Source organism: Nilaparvata lugens, unplaced genomic scaffold (assembly GCF_014356525.2).
Source record: "Nilaparvata lugens isolate BPH unplaced genomic scaffold, ASM1435652v1 scaffold4489, whole genome shotgun sequence".
In the NCBI taxonomy this organism is placed as follows: domain Eukaryota; kingdom Metazoa; phylum Arthropoda; class Insecta; order Hemiptera; family Delphacidae; genus Nilaparvata; species Nilaparvata lugens.
This window is the reverse complement of record NW_024090669.1, coordinates 10810-26978: the sequence shown is the minus strand read 5'-3', so window position 1 is coordinate 26978 and position 16169 is coordinate 10810. Positions and strand designations below refer to the sequence as shown.

General features: G+C 35.5%; 1 long non-coding RNA gene across 1 annotated transcript; it reads left to right on the top strand.

The window, feature by feature from the left end:
• Nucleotides 1-10219: 10219 nt before the first annotated feature.
• Nucleotides 10220-15877, top strand: LOC120355728. Its single transcript, XR_005573763.1, has 3 exons — nt 10220-10531; nt 12468-12572; nt 15740-15877. It is a non-coding gene; the product is annotated as an uncharacterized LOC120355728 (long non-coding RNA).
• Nucleotides 15878-16169: the final 292 nt, after the last annotated feature.

The window sequence follows — 16169 nt, the reverse complement described above, 5'->3', positions numbered from 1 at the left end:
ATTGTATCTAATTGATATGAATTCAATGCTCATGAATTTGAAATTGATCAAATTCAATTTTGAACACATAATATTGAATTAATTACATATTTGAACCATGATTGCATCAAATATTTAATGAAATTATTTTCATAAAATTTGTAGTCTTAGAAATCAAGAAAGTGGATCAAATTGAACATGATAATATTATTTCATCCATTCTGTTGAATTGGATGATCAATGTTGTACTGAAATAAACTTGACCTGATATTGTTCGCATTCTGGAGCTAATACTCTCTTAATTTTCCAAACAGTGTGTGGCAAGAAGGGCAGAGTTATGGAACGCCGACTCATGAACGATTTCCACATCGGCATTGTCGAGGGCATTGTCAACGAAGCCATCAAATCGGACAAGGGACCCAAGGACATCTTCGGCAAAATCGCCAAGGCCATCGGCAAGAAAGCTCCCGGTGGATCAGGCAAGAAAGGAAAGGACTGGAACGCTATGGTACGTCACAGTCAGATGATCAAGGATCCCATCGGTAGTACAACTGAGGCCAGAAACCGGCAATCACGCCGGCAAAGTGCCAGAAGACACATTATAGATCATCAGAACGACGCCATGAACATGGATCCTGAGAGGATCACGATTACAACCCGAAACTGAAGGAGTTCACACCTGCCACCAGGGTGGCATACGCTAAATTTAAGATCAAGAAGATCCAGCAGGAGTATGAAAACAAGGAGGATGGAGACGGTACAGGATCCATCAGTCAACAACCAACAACGTCAGAGGGAGACCCTGCAACTGTGACAACAACCAACGAAAAATCAGCTGCAACAACATCCTCAATAGTACGTCCCCGTCCAAGAAGTTCCGCCTCCCAGAAAAGTCAACCTTCAACATCTTCCATGAAGGATCCAGGGCCTCAGATACCGTTCCGACCTAAAACCCCCATCGAGGAAGATCCTAGGGAAGGTGCAGTTACTCCTGATCTAAGAAAACATCGCCTGGTAAGGAGGTACCTGCTCATCCCAGAAACCCGCACCTGGTAAGGAGGTAACTGAGCCAAAAGTGACTTCTGCAGCATCGACAGAAGTCAAATCAGAGCTGAAACCAAGTGTGACGTCATCAACGAAAGCTCCAACATCCTCCACGGTCCAAGGTCGCCAGATCCTGGTGCTTCCCTACTCCTGGACATCCCCTCTGGTACATCTTCTTCTACTGCTTCGCAGAAGAAGGAAGAAGTGAAGAAGACTGAAGAAGGATGTAAACCGGAGGATGAGAAGAAGAAAGAGGGTGATAAGAGGATGATAAAGATGATGGGGTAAGAGGCCGCCAGGACTGGTTAAACGAAAGCAACTGGAAGTCTAAAATAAACAGGGCAGGTTATGTCCGGTTGATTTAGAGGTAGGAATAGGTAGTATAGATGTTGACAATTATTCTTACTCTAAATTGGAACTATGAATTAAAATGAATACAAATTTTGTTTGATTTAACAAAAGGCCAAGAACGCCGTCCAATGTTGACAATAATTCCAGGTAGGATCAAAATTGGAAAATGCATTGTGATCCCAACTGCCTTTACAAAATCATTCCAGCCCAACTGCTTTAAAAAATCACTTTTCATGAAACAAAGTCCTTGTGTTGACTATATCTATTGTATTAACTATATACTTTACCTTCGCACTCTTTCATTCAAGATAGACAACAAAAAGAGTAAAACGTAAATAAAAATAAGAAATCTAAGTAACCTTTTCAAATTGTTCAATCATGACATGTTTCGGCTATATAATGCTATTATCAAGTCATTTTAAAGGGTATTCGGATTTATAATTTTTATTTATATTTGAGAGTAGTCCTAAGAAAAAAAAAAGACAGTAAAACATGTATGCTTCTCTAAACTCTTGTTGCGTGAGAGAGAACACAGCCCAGAAGATGAAAAATTTGAAAAAGGCTGCTATTCTTCATCAAACTCTTTTCAACTTTCACTTGAAAAATCAATACTGTAAAAAGTATACAATTCAGTCAGTATTTCTTTTCAAACGGAATTATTATATAATAAATGATCGAATATGAGAAACTAATGATTGAAAACAAACTCAAATCTTGCTTTGAATGATGATAATATCAATGGAATATCTGAAATGGCTATCATTTTAACTCTCATCTTTGTCATTGTTATAGACATTCTCCAACAATGTTATTTTCCATAAGATGAAGATTACATTATATGCAATATATTCAGTAGAGATGAATAATACTCTCAATATTCAATTGCAATCTAGATCAATACAAATCATGTAGGCTACATTATATGTCATTCCAATATAGGAATTGGAAATGTTGTGATTAAAATTATGTATTTTTTATAATAATAAATAACCAAAACGTTGAAATTGGTTCCATACTTATTGCCCTCCTTCCATCACATTCTAGAAAATAAGAGGATATAGAATGATCATGCCTTTTCGAAAAGGTAAGTGAATATTTCGAACGTAGCCTAACTCCATTCGTCTTGATAAGAGTGCGAGAGAAAAAAACGTTATGGCTTTTTTCTTTTTGTGTGGTAGTTGATATTGTGGTAATTCATATTGAATGAAAAAGACTAAGGAATTGTCAAAAAACCACAGCTTATTGAATATTTCAATCTGTGATTTTCGACAATTGTTAATCTTTTTCATTTAAATTTTAAAGCCGTGGCCACACCTGTTATTCAGCGTTCCGATCTTACTCATGTCCGATATTCATGTGGTGGAGGGGTGGAGTAAGGACAGATCACATAACAGGTATGTGTAATTATCTTTTTTCCCTTAGGGCTACGTACCCTTAATGCTTCAGCAATTAATGTTCCGGTCGTGTGTTGATGGGAAGGATATATTTATATTCTTTTCATATAATCGGCAATAATATTATTGTCGATTAAGGTTATGCTCACCTATGCACTTTTTCAATGCTTCTTTTTCAATTCTTATGACGACGAACCTCCTTTCTTGCTCTATCAGGAGCAACTGTGGTTATTTACTTTCCCATGTCAACTTACTTAGTTAAAACCCAAAATAGCAATGGTATTTATTGGAAATGTTGACAATAAACACGAGTTTAACAACATTCAACTCAAGAACTTGGCGCCATGACTTCATGACAGTTTTGCATGTCACATGACCCAATCCTGGCATCACCATTGGCTGATTTTGTAGTTGGCCGTTTTTGAAAACCAAAGTAGTCTACAGATGTCCGATTTTGAAACTCACTTCAATCTTGTTAATTGAAAATAACCTATTTCTGTCCGTTTTTGGAACAAACTGATGTCACCATTGGAAAAAGCGCTGGGAATACTATAAGAATCAGCTGAAAACTCAATTTGGCCCAAGAGCACAGTTGTCCGTCTTTGATACTAGGCTACTCATTATTTGTTGGAACACCGCTGATCTATGAAGCTACATCACAATATTATATCATCGTTATTCTAATTGCATTTAATCTTTATTCTCATTGATTAATTACTTATACTTTGTAGAGTTCGTTGAATAATTAGCATTAGCCTACCGTCATTTGATGTAAAATATTGTAAAGCCAGTAAATATTGTTACACACACACCTACATTGTTGGACACACACATTGTTGGACACACACCTACGGATTTGGCTCGCGGATTTGGCCTGTCTTGGCTCGGCTCGGGAGGAATCAGTGAGTGCGTAGGCGATTTTATTACGAGCAGAGCCAGGCCGAGCCTAGCCTGGCCAAATCCGTCCAGAGCTACTGGCGCGGCTCGGCTCGGCTCGGCTCGGCTCGGGCGAAATCCGTGAGTTTGTAGGCTTTCCTGGCCGGGCGCGTGTAGTTACCAAAAATTGAAATCGCCTAAAAATCGAGAAAGCAGAATTTTGTTTTCAGATTCGGCTTCAGCGCCCTCGAATTAGTAAAATAGTTCGTGGGAACTCTAAAATAGTCGAAAATAAAAACTCTGTGAGCACTTTAATGTTATTAAAGAATTCTATTTATATGAGGAATTTGGTTGAACCTATAGCAATAAATTACTATTACTGTACCGTACAATAATAATACCAGTGTTTCCCAAAATTTTAACAACTGTAGAATAAACATATTCAATTTTTATATTATTTTTGTCTACTTGTGTGAAATTTTTTATTAAGGAAGCTGAAATTGAATCACAATTTTTTGTCTCTATTCTTACAGGATAATATTTACTATGACAACCTTTTTCAATCAATCAATTGTCATAGCATTTCAAATACTATCTCACATAAGATGTAAAGAGTTCTGTACCGTACTTATTGGGAGCTGGTTAAGACTTTACAGTATCCGAGGTCCCGGCTTGAATTTGACACAATGTACTTAAGAGTGCCAGTTTACAACAAGAAAACAAGTATGTGTGTGGCAATGACCGAAGGTGGTTCTATTCTTAAGAAAAAGCTTTCTTGTTTGCAAAACAAACTCATAAACTTATAAACTCACCCTACCATGAAAAGAATAGTGAACGACCAGTTGTGAAATCAAAAATATTCTTGAGTCCTGAATTTTTATGCGAGTTCATAGAAAAAATATCGGGAAACGACATGTTTGTAGAAAGTATTACAGTATTATAATAATACTTTCAAGTATTATATTAATACTTTTACAGTTATAAGTAGTTTAACTTTGGGTGTCATAAATTTATAAGAAATATACAAATGGATAAGAAACCAGTTTATCCAACTTATTAAGGAAGAATATATTTCTATGAAGAAATCTATTTAATTTTATTTTATTACGTGATAATGGGAGAAGCTTTCTGATTTATGATTTCATATTTGGATTATCTTTTCAAAGTTTAAAATTAAAAAAAAGTTTTAAAACTGTTTAGTTTATAAATTTAAACACTTTTATCAGAGATATTGTGGAACTTCTCCATATAAGATAAAGAAAGGAAAAAAAAGTTGTCGAATTCCACTATAACATTTTTATTCACCAAAACTAGCTTTCGTTGCCTATGGCAACATCTTCAGTGGCAACTGAAGCTGATATTGACAGGAAGCAGTGGGAAACATTACAGGTGTGGCAAATTTACAAAGATTGGCTATTTGATAAAATATAAACTAAGTACTATACAGTATTAAAACATACAACAAATAGTGAAAATACTTAGTGAAAAAATCATATGTATTCCATTAAATATTTTCACTATTTGTGTATGTTTTAATACTGTAATAGTACTTAGTTTATTTTATCAAATAGCCAACCTTTGTAAATATTGCCACACCTGTAATGTTTCCCATCTGCTTCCTGTAAATATCAGCTTCAGTTGCCACTGAAGATGTTGCCATAAGCAACGAAAACTGGTTTTGGTGAATAAAAATGTTATAGTGGAATTCGACAACATCTTTTTTCCTTTCTTTATCTTTATGTTTATACCTGAACTTTTAAGTGTTTAAATACTTCTAAAAACCTTTGCCTATCCCTTTGTGAGCAAAAAATTATTATATTATTAAACTAGTACGTTTTCACCATTATAATAGAAAGCTATATTAAAAACAGTCATAGCTCCCTTATTTCCGGGTATTTTCGAAAATGTGACCTACGCTTTAGAGAATTTGAGGTCGCTAAATTCAAATGTGGAATCATAATTGCTCTATCTCCATTATTGTACGATTTAGATTTTGGTGGAGAGGATAGCGTTTTGTTAGTAGGGCAGGCCGGGCTCGTGTTGCTTACTACTAGTGTGTAGTGATTTTGCTCCGAGTCGTTCAAGGACACGAGCCAACATAGGCCAAATCCATTATCCATTATCAATGCCATTATAATATAATGCAATTTATGCCACACTAAAAGCTGAGAGCAAAATTGCATACAAGAAAAACATATTGCAAAAACTTGTTGGCTCATCTTGGGGTGCCTCAGCAGACACAATGAGACAACTGGTTTGGACTGGTATATTCAGTTGCAGAATACTGTTCTCCAGTATGGATGACAGTGCTCACACCAAGCAGATAGATACAGCTTTGAACTCAACTATGAGGATGATCTCAGGCACTGTCAAGTCAACTCCTAGAGAGTGGCTCCCTGTGTTGAGTAATATTCAACCACCACAACTGAGACGTCATAAAGCTCTTAAAAGCTTGTTTGCTGAAATAAATAGAAATCAGACCCTACCCATCCATAAAGACCTTAAAAATATGTCAAGACAGCGGCTTAAATCCAGGAATGCTCCATGCAATTGTGTGGACTTCATTGACTTATCCAATGCCTGGAGAGAACATTGGCATAATTTTGCTGAGAATGGCAGTGCCTGGATTTGGATCCAACCATAAGACCAGCAGGATTTGAACTGCCACGAAGAACATGGACTCGGTGAACCGAATGCGCACTGGCCATGGAAGATGTGGAGGTCTGATGTATAAATGGGGCTTTGCTGACACTGCTGTATGTGAATGTGGCGCTCAGACACAGACAATCAATCATTAATGTTAGAATGTCCAATTTTCAAATTAATGGAAACCTTGACGAGGTGCATCAAGCAACACCAATTTCATCCAATGGCTGACGCACTGATTTTAATTGTGTGACTTTTACTTTGTAATAAAATGATGTGTGATGTACTCGATCTCATACGATATAATAATAATGCCATTATCAGATGATTGGTAATTCACAATGAAACATGTCGTGATGAACAATTTTAAAAGGGTAGGGTACTTAGATTTCTAATTTTTATCTACATATTATATGTGTGATATGCCCAATTATGGATCGTTGTAATCCGTGATCGGATTCGAGTGGGATCGGAGCACTGACTGACGGACGTGGCCTTCACTTCAAGTGTACAATATTGCCTTAATCTTTCCTGTAGCCACGTCTTGTGGGGCAGGGAAATCAAAGTTGGAAGCTATATGAACGTTTTTTAAATGAACTTCAGATAATGTTAAATATCAAGTACTATTATCGAGGTTCCACTGTAGTTTCAAATACCGCGACTAGGTTTTTCTTTGGCTGTTGGTGATACCTGCATGAGCTCTATGCTTGTGCATGGGTAATGATTCAATAGATTGTAGCAGTTACTGGGTTATGTTCCACTGCTCAGATCACAAAACATGTCCCGCCTACTTTCTCCTGATTGGTCAAGAGTCGATCGAGACTTAGTTCCGAAGGCTGCCGGTAGATGTCAGTAGTAACTGGGTAACAAGCAATATTTCCCAAATTACAGTCATTCACTGTCACTACAGGCAGTCATTCACTGGAAATCTAGCAAGATTTATTGAAAAAAATACGCAAATGTATAATTGAAAATCCTATTGTTATGGAGTACTCTGAGATAATCTAAAAATCTCCCAAATAATAACCTTTCTCATTAGTACCTCCAATTTTCAAAAGAAATATGAATAAAGACCAAGTGGATACGTATTTTAAGAGGTAAATGAACATAGTCCATGTAGAATTTTCTTCGAAAAACGTTCTCCTGTAAAATTTTCTTTTTTGTGAATATGTGAATTATTCCTCTGAGCACATCATTTAGAAAATCAAAAAAAATTTGAGAGAAGAACTGTTCAGGCTAGGCCTGTGGTTCTCACAATCATTTTTTTAGTATTATGTAGACTATGATTTTGAAATGAATGAATGGAGGAATGGACAAATGAATTAGATAAGAAGCTTACAATTGATCTTAAATGAAAATGTTTCTGCAGTTTTTGATTCTCAGATGAAATTTTCTTGCAGCTTTTTATTACAGTAGTTTAATAAATCTACGCCTTTACATGATACAAAATGATTGTGTTAAGTGTATTTCAAGTAACCAAATCATCCCCACTATTCGAAGCAGTCACAACAAACTCCATCCCCACTGTCATATCCATCGATTCTGTTGTTATTTATAGACACAAAACTGTTAATTGGCTTCTATTCCTTCTTGAGAAAAAACGTGTTTATGCAAATCACGTGGATATCGGTCATATTTTCAATACAAAGTTTCTGAGTATACTTGTTTGAGCTAGTTTGTATGTAGAAAAAACGTAAGTAATCACAACACGTACATAAATACACGCCTTGTATACGTGTTAACGTTTGAGTCGACTGTATTTTCATACTCTGCTATCTGTAATAAATCAAGGAATAAGTAGCAGTTTTAATTTTTTTTTCAAATCAAGGACCTTCCTGCTATAGTGTAGACCTAACTACTCTATACCTACTTTAGTGTAGTTTCTTAGTCTATGGAACCATAGAGAAAAGAAAACGTTGATTATTCGTATCTGATAAAACCAAGTGACATGCTTGCTGCAACATATCGAAGAACTTATAGCAGTATTAATGCTTTCTTCAAATCATGACAGACCTACTTACTATAGTGTAGATTTACCTATTCTACACTTACTGTAGTGCAGTTTCATTGAAACCATGGAGAAAAGGAAGCGTTGATTGCATTGCATTACTCATCTCTGATGAAATCATGTGATATCCAGGTTTTTCTCTCCAAATTTATGATCCAGATACAGATCTTCAAAGATAGAACATCTCCCAATGTATGCAACATGTTCCTGGAATCTGTCCAGACTCAAATTATGTTGAGCTTCCGTATGAATTTCACGAGGTCACTGCCTTCCTCTGTTGTACAGATCAACGTTAAACTGTAGTGTTTCCTCTGGTTTAATTACGGTTTCATTCGTAAATCAGGTGAGAGAAATCTGATAAAAAGTATAAAATCACAATACAAAACTCGTATCGTGAATAGAGGGGAGGGTTCTTCCTTCCTGTAGGCTTTCAAATTATGTTATCTGTAGTAATGCGGAAGTATTTGTTCCTCTTTTGTGGAGAAGGGTCATTGAGGAGTTACTATGAGAATTTATGTTTGTGCTGAGATTTTTTACGATTTTCAACATAATTTTCCCAACTCGAGCTCAATTATTCCTGAGAACGAATTAGGAAGTGCTGGTTGTCAGCTCTCCTTTCTAGATCTTTTTGAGTTGAAATACTTTTTATTTCGTCTGGTTGAGAATTGTTTCCACTACCTGTTTTCTAATGCTACATGACTCTTTTCATTATAAATTAGTGGATAATGCCCACATGAGCTTTTCGCTTGTGCGTATCTCCTATGTATCCAGAGTTATTATTTCAATATCAATCCAATTCTTCGAACAAAAGATTACAATTTGTACAAATATGCAAGTTACAGTAATCATAATGATATGAACGTGAATTACATTATTTTTCACATTGTAACATATTTTTATTACAAAAAGACACAGATCGGGAGAGAGATAAGGATACATTGTACCATTTGACTCTCAAATTTATAAGACATTAGAAATCCAAAGTAAAGTTACGATTCTAATTTTCTTAAATTAATTTCATTCTCACTCTAAACAACATAAACAGACAATTCTAAATTTTTACAGTCGATTAACTGAATAAAAAACAAAAATAGCTTTATACATTGTAGGTGAAATTCTCCTAAAAGATTTATCCAATCATCCTTAACCTTAGAAGTCATTAGATTTATCCAATCAGCCAATCAGCTTCATACATTGAAAGGTGAAATTCTCCTAAAAGCCACGCAGCCACGCTGTCCTCTCATTCTTGATCATAATTTATCCACGTTCACTATTAAACAGTTTTGTATATTCAGTACAATACATATTAACCAAAGGGAAAAGTAAAGTAAATTCGTATGGCTTTTGTTGGTGGGGAGTCCCTTGCGGGAAGGTCCCGCCTGAATATATAATTTAAACCGTCAATGGGCCTTACGACTGTCATACTTCAGCCGGGACCGAAGGTTTAACTTGCCCATCCGATAACATGGGAGTGATCTGGTTAAACCAAAGGGAAAAATACGGGGAGTCCGATCCCAATATGCTTCAAATCGACAAAGTCCGCCAGAACCAATATGAAAAAATAAAACCAGATTTCAAACTCACTACAATTATCTCAGTACTCTCAAGAATAATATTGTCTTCAATTATTAAGAAATGTTTATTATGTGAGTTGGAATTGGACTACTGTATTTGATTTCCTCTGCATAATGTAAATCTGATGTAAGCTGTCGATATTCTACATTGGTTGCCTATTTCCCCATACAACTACGCATTCCCTGCAACACCCCTAATCCATTTACTTGAAACCAATGTATGGAAATAGCCACTAGGTTATGTAGATACATAAGGAAACAGCATAAGGGATGAGGTGAAAGTCACAGAGGTGGGAGAGAGTGCTAATCTAATAAATGTTGCCATATAAAAAGCTGTAATAGGCTTTGGAAGCCATTCTAGTTGTAGAATTCTTGCAATGAGCCTCTGGCTGGGCTGAGTGTTTTAACAAAGCTGGTCACAAGTTGTGACACAAGTTTGTCCATCGACTTGTTTGTCAACTTGTCTGTCAAACTTGTTTGACAAGTTTGAAGAACTGTGACGATACGTTTTTGAAGACCGGGTGCAACTCTAGTTTGTGATTGGTTGGGTTAAAAAAGTTTATGCTTTTTGAAAAGTTCAAAGCTTTTTTGAATAAGTTGGGGGGAGTTTGGTATCACATTAGTGCCTGGAGTCCTGGAGTGACAGCTTAACACGGACGGTGAGTAAAATTTTTCAATTTTCTCCATAAAATTCCCTGTGAATATCTTAGAAATTGAAGACGAAAAGAAACGTTGAAGCGTATAATCAAAGAAACCCATAGAAAAGTAAGTAAAAAGACTTTGGAGAGTCAAAAAGCAGGAAAACTATATTAGTCATAGGTAGAAAGTCATTCGAGAGGAGAAGACTGAAAACTGTTTAAAGCATAGGTAGAGAGGGCATTTAGGGCATATCAATGACAGAAAAATATATCAATCGTAGGTAAAATGGGTCTCTAGATCATTACAAAGACTGAGAACAGTATTATTCACAGAAAAAAATATTATTGAGAGTATGGAAAGGAATTTGAACTGTAATAGTTATAGATCGTGAAAAACCTTTAGAACGTGAAAAAATAGTAACTATAAATCAATGATGAAAAGAATCTCTTGACTTTGCTAATGATTGTAAACTCTGAATACTTGAGATTGATAATTATTAAATAAAAGTAAAATCGTATGGATTTTGTTGGTGGGGAGTCCCTTGCGGGAAGGCCCCACCGCCTGAATATATAATTTAAGCCGTCAATGGGCCTTACGACTGTATACTTCAGCAGGGACCGACAGTTTAACGTGCCCATTCGATAACACGGGAGTGATCTGGAATTTTTAAATATCAGGACTAGTATCGCATTTTTTGGTAGAATAAATGGTTTTGTCAAAGTCTTCATGTTTTAAACAAATACGATGAAGGCTTCATATTAAACTATATAGTTCACTAGGAACTTTTAAAGAAACGAGTTTTGTTCGGTTAATTAAAAATACCGGAAATTGTCTTCAAAATTGTCAAATTCAATATACTGTAGTTGAAATTTTAAACCACAATATGCTACTGAACAGAAAATGGACGATTTTAAAAAGAATGAATAACATTGATAATCTTTAATTAATTCGCTCATACAGACATAATTGATTAATCAATAGAATACGTCCACTTCAATAGCTAAGAACTTATTGAGAAAGATCAGCGATGAAAATCTATTTGTTAACGCCTATATTAGAGAGATGTCAATGCTGTATTTTTTGTCAATTAATAAACCAAGAATATGAGTGTGGTTTATTTTATTTATTTATTCAGTGATACACAAAACATGATTTGTTGAAATGATTGGGGAAGGATCAACAGGCATAGCCTAAAACTGATCCTTCCCAGAATTTTTATTCATATAATGGTTCAAAAAGTGGTTGAATGAATGATAGAAGTTAAATAAAAGACAACTGAAGATAGCATTTTATATCGAAGATAACAAATCAATGAAAAGGAAACATTGATTCAAATACATTTCGCTTCCCTTTCCTAATACACAATGAAGTAATCAACGATTAATGTATTAACATTGAATGAGTTGTAACAAATAACCAGTAACTCTCATGATTAAATCTGAAGTTGAAAAATTACTTTTACTCTTGAACTCTTGTACTTTTACTCTTAGAAAATCTTATTTTATCAATCATTATTAGAACCTGTCATCAACGATGAGGCTCGACAATTCCCTAAACAATAACAGTTTAAAAATTCTAATTCAATCAAGTAAATTTCAATGTAAGCAGAATTACTGTAGGTGATATTTTACAATATCTTTGGGTTTTCTATCATTACATCTGTCCAAACTATAAATAATTATCCAAAGTATACAAGCCTGATTGAAATATTGATCAGAATCAAGACAGCAACTCAAACACTGTTTCATGATTGAACTGTATTTTCTCCTCCATTTATCTCGAATCTCATTGTTGATGACATCTTGTTTTGTCGTTCTTTCACAAAACCTTGTGACATTCTCTCCAACTATCCCATATCTTTGTTCTGCTATGAATTTTTATATTTTTGTTTTGCTATGCATTCATATATTTTTTTGCTGTAGATTAATTTATTTTCTGTTAATTTTTGATTTGCAGCAACTCCTAGGAGACAGGAAACGAAGGTGAACCATAGCTAATAATTGGTTGGCGACGCAGAGTATAAGTCCAGCCATGTCTGACGAGAAAAAGGACTCAAACGGAGTAAGTTAACATTTCATTCTAGAGAATAAATCAAAAATATAAACTAGTAATGTTATAAATTATGAAAATTAATAAATTGATTGATTATTAATTAGAAAATATTCACAGTACATGATTTTGAAATAGATTCACTTCAAATTGATCGTAGATTTACTCAATAGAGATCTAACAGTCATTAATGACAGACAATACTTTTTCGCCACACTGCACAGAAAGCAGCTGTTTTCCAGTCCCTACGTAGATCTGAAAGACCTTGTTTGCAGACGACGTCAGAAAAGGGTTTCTTTTCCGGTCTAGGCCAGAAAGTTGTCTCTTTCCAGCCGCTCATGGAAGTAGTAAATAAGTCATCCGCTACATCGGGCGAGTGTCCACTTTCATCATCAACTGAAGTCGCCATGATTTCAGTCCAGTTTCGAATCAAACTAATTCGCTTCGCAACCAGTTTTATTCAATATTATGTTGATTAGTGCATTCCGAATTTTCAAAAATGCTTGAAGATGACTGTGGTTTTCCAAGTGAAATTTTAAAAGAATCTGAAATCCTGACTGCAAATCTTCTATCACTAAAATCAAGAGATAGGTACGATAGCTTAACGAGTATTCTTTATTTTGTATTCTTTATTTATTTTGTCAGCAATACCTGTAGTATGGCGAAAAATATCGTTCGCACCACGGGCAGAAATGTTTTTCCAGCTCTCAATCTTTTCTAGTCCTCGGCCTACGGCCTCGGACTTGAAAACCGATTTCGAGCTGGAAAAATGTCATTTTCTGCTCTAGGTGCGAAATATACTATTCCACGCCCCTTCTGGTCACGGTAACCGCAAATTGGCAAAACTGTATCACCTGTTGATTCATTCAACTTAGGACCTGGTCACATAGAGAGTGATCTGAGATCTAATAGGTATCTATATATTGAAGAGCAATCTAAGATATGAATACATACATATAATTAAAAATATAAACAGACAAAACATAAAGACAAACAGACAAAAGCCGATCGAGTCGAAGCATAGACCTCAGCTTCGCTTCGGTCAATAAATCACAGTATCCTTTTAAATTAATTTGTTACAACATGATTTGGACATTAAAGCCATTTACTTGAAAATGGCATTAATGTCCGAAACATGTTGTTACAAAATAATTTAAAAGGGTACTGAGATTTATATTTTCATTTCTATTAAAAGTAGCCCTCATGAAAAAATCTGGTGTGGTACACTCACACAACTTTCCTTGCTCATTGAACTGTAAGCCTCATTCTTAGACGAGAATAATTTAGGGGAATAACATAATGACGATTGGCGGCAAAATATTTGCAACTACAATCAGACTACTTTATATGTGTATATATAATTGTTTTCAGAGTACTTTTTCCTTTGTGTAAATTCGATGATTTCGAAGTCGTCAAAACAGCTGTTTTACAGATGAAATATCTAGACTATGACTGTGTTCTTTTTATAAACTGCTCTACCTACCTACCTCATGCACTAGAAGGAGGTTACAACGTCCATTTCTCAAGGATGTGGTGGACCCCCAATAGTTCTCCAGGGAAAAGACTCATGCCAGTTGATAGAGCTGATAAATAACTATAGGGTATGAATTGAGAAAAATCGGTCAAGTAATTTTTGAGAGAATCGTGAAAAACATGGTTTTTTAGTAATTATCTGCCATTTTTCTCAAGAATATTACGGAGCTCCTGCAATTTTCCCAAAAATGAGACTCATGTCAGTTGATAGGGCTTATGAATAGCTATCTATGGTATAAATTTGAAGAAAATCGTTGAAGCCGTTTTCGAGAAAACCGTGAAAAACATGGGTTTTTAGTCATTATCCGCCATTTTTCTCAAGAATATTACAGAGCTCCTGGAATTTTCCAGAAATGAGACTCATGTCAGTTGATAGGGCTTATAAATAGCTATCCATGGTATGAATTTGAAGAAAATCGTACGTTAGAGCCGTTTTCGAGAAAAACGTGAAAAACATGGTTTTTTAGTAAGTATCCGCCATTTTTTCCGCCATCTTGAATTGAATTTTATTGAATTTCTTATTGTCGGATCCTTATGGTATAAGGACCTTAAGTTTAGAATTTCAAGTCAATCGGTTAATTAGGAATGGAGTTATCATGTTCACAGACATACACACATACACACACACACACCACACACACACACACACACACACATACACACACACAGACCAACACCCAAAAATCATGTTTTTGGACTCAGGGGACCTTGAAACGTATAGAAATTAATAAATTGGGGTACCTTAATTTTTTTTGGAAAGCAATATTTTCCTTACCTATGGTAATAGGGCAAGGAAAGTAAAAAGACAAATTTAGACACCTATGAGATCGCATATCACTGAACGCTCTCTGTGTGACGGAGCCCTGATACTTTGGCGACTATCACTCTTGCTCTTGCCTCATTTCTCTCCTGTTGCATAAATTAATAATAATCAAGTATCATCTCCCTGATTATACAATAATTGATCACATGATAACTGTTATTTCAATCATACATGATTATTATAGATTTGACTATTGTTCCTCCAAGCTATATCTAATTACATACTGATTGGTTAACTGAAAATCTATTATTTTTTCCTACAGTTACGTTGAAAAGTGGCCATTGCTGCACTGATTACAGAACGCAAAGAATCACTTTTCCGCTCTAGTGCGGGAAAAATTTTTCTGCACTCCAGATTTGCAACATGGCAACGCAAAATACTTAGTAGGTTATATGGAGCAACAGTGCAGCAAAATCAAAATGAAGTTGGTAACAGTGATGCTGTGGCTGCTATAGTGAGCAGAGGTGCAACCAAGCACAACGCGCTAATTATTACATTATATATTATAACCAAGGACAGCGGGGACTTTAGGATTTTAGGATTAAGGTTTTTATCAATAATAAAATTACATAGAAAAACATTTGATGGGTTTCAGGCAATTTTACCCATAATTACCCACTTTTCATATTCAATGGTAACTGTAGGAAAAACTTAATGTGAAATACGTGCGCAAAGTTCCTCTGCTGCACTCAAGAAACCATTCCGCCCTCGCCTACGGCTCGGTACAGCTACGTTTCTTTCGGTGCAGCAAACTGTCACTTTGCGCACTAGCTGCACAAATAACTATTTATGATTGTTGATCTGATGGAATGTGTGGTTTCAGGTTGGGCTGCAAATAGAGGGCCCTGGCATAATGCATAGACGTCCCATAGAAATGCCTTGTCTGCCGGCTCCGCTCAGTTTGGAGGAGAAAAAAATTACTACTAGCTGTTGAGAGAGGCGATGCTGCTAATGTCAGAAGGTAAGTAATTCCTAAATATGGATTTCATTATAGAATCTCATGAATGTGTATATTTTTAACAATAATATAATATCTGAAATATAGAATATGTTTTGCTACTCTTCCTCCTCATCCTTATTCTCCTACTCCTAATGTCCCATGTCATATTCCCCCTCCATCACCTATTTCTTCTTCACCTCTTCCTCATATTTCTTCTCCTTTTCCTCGTCCTCCTCCCATTTCACTTCCTTTCTATTCTTTTTATTCTTGTTATTCTGCTTTTTGAAATATTATTTTGTTGGATTGTTCATTC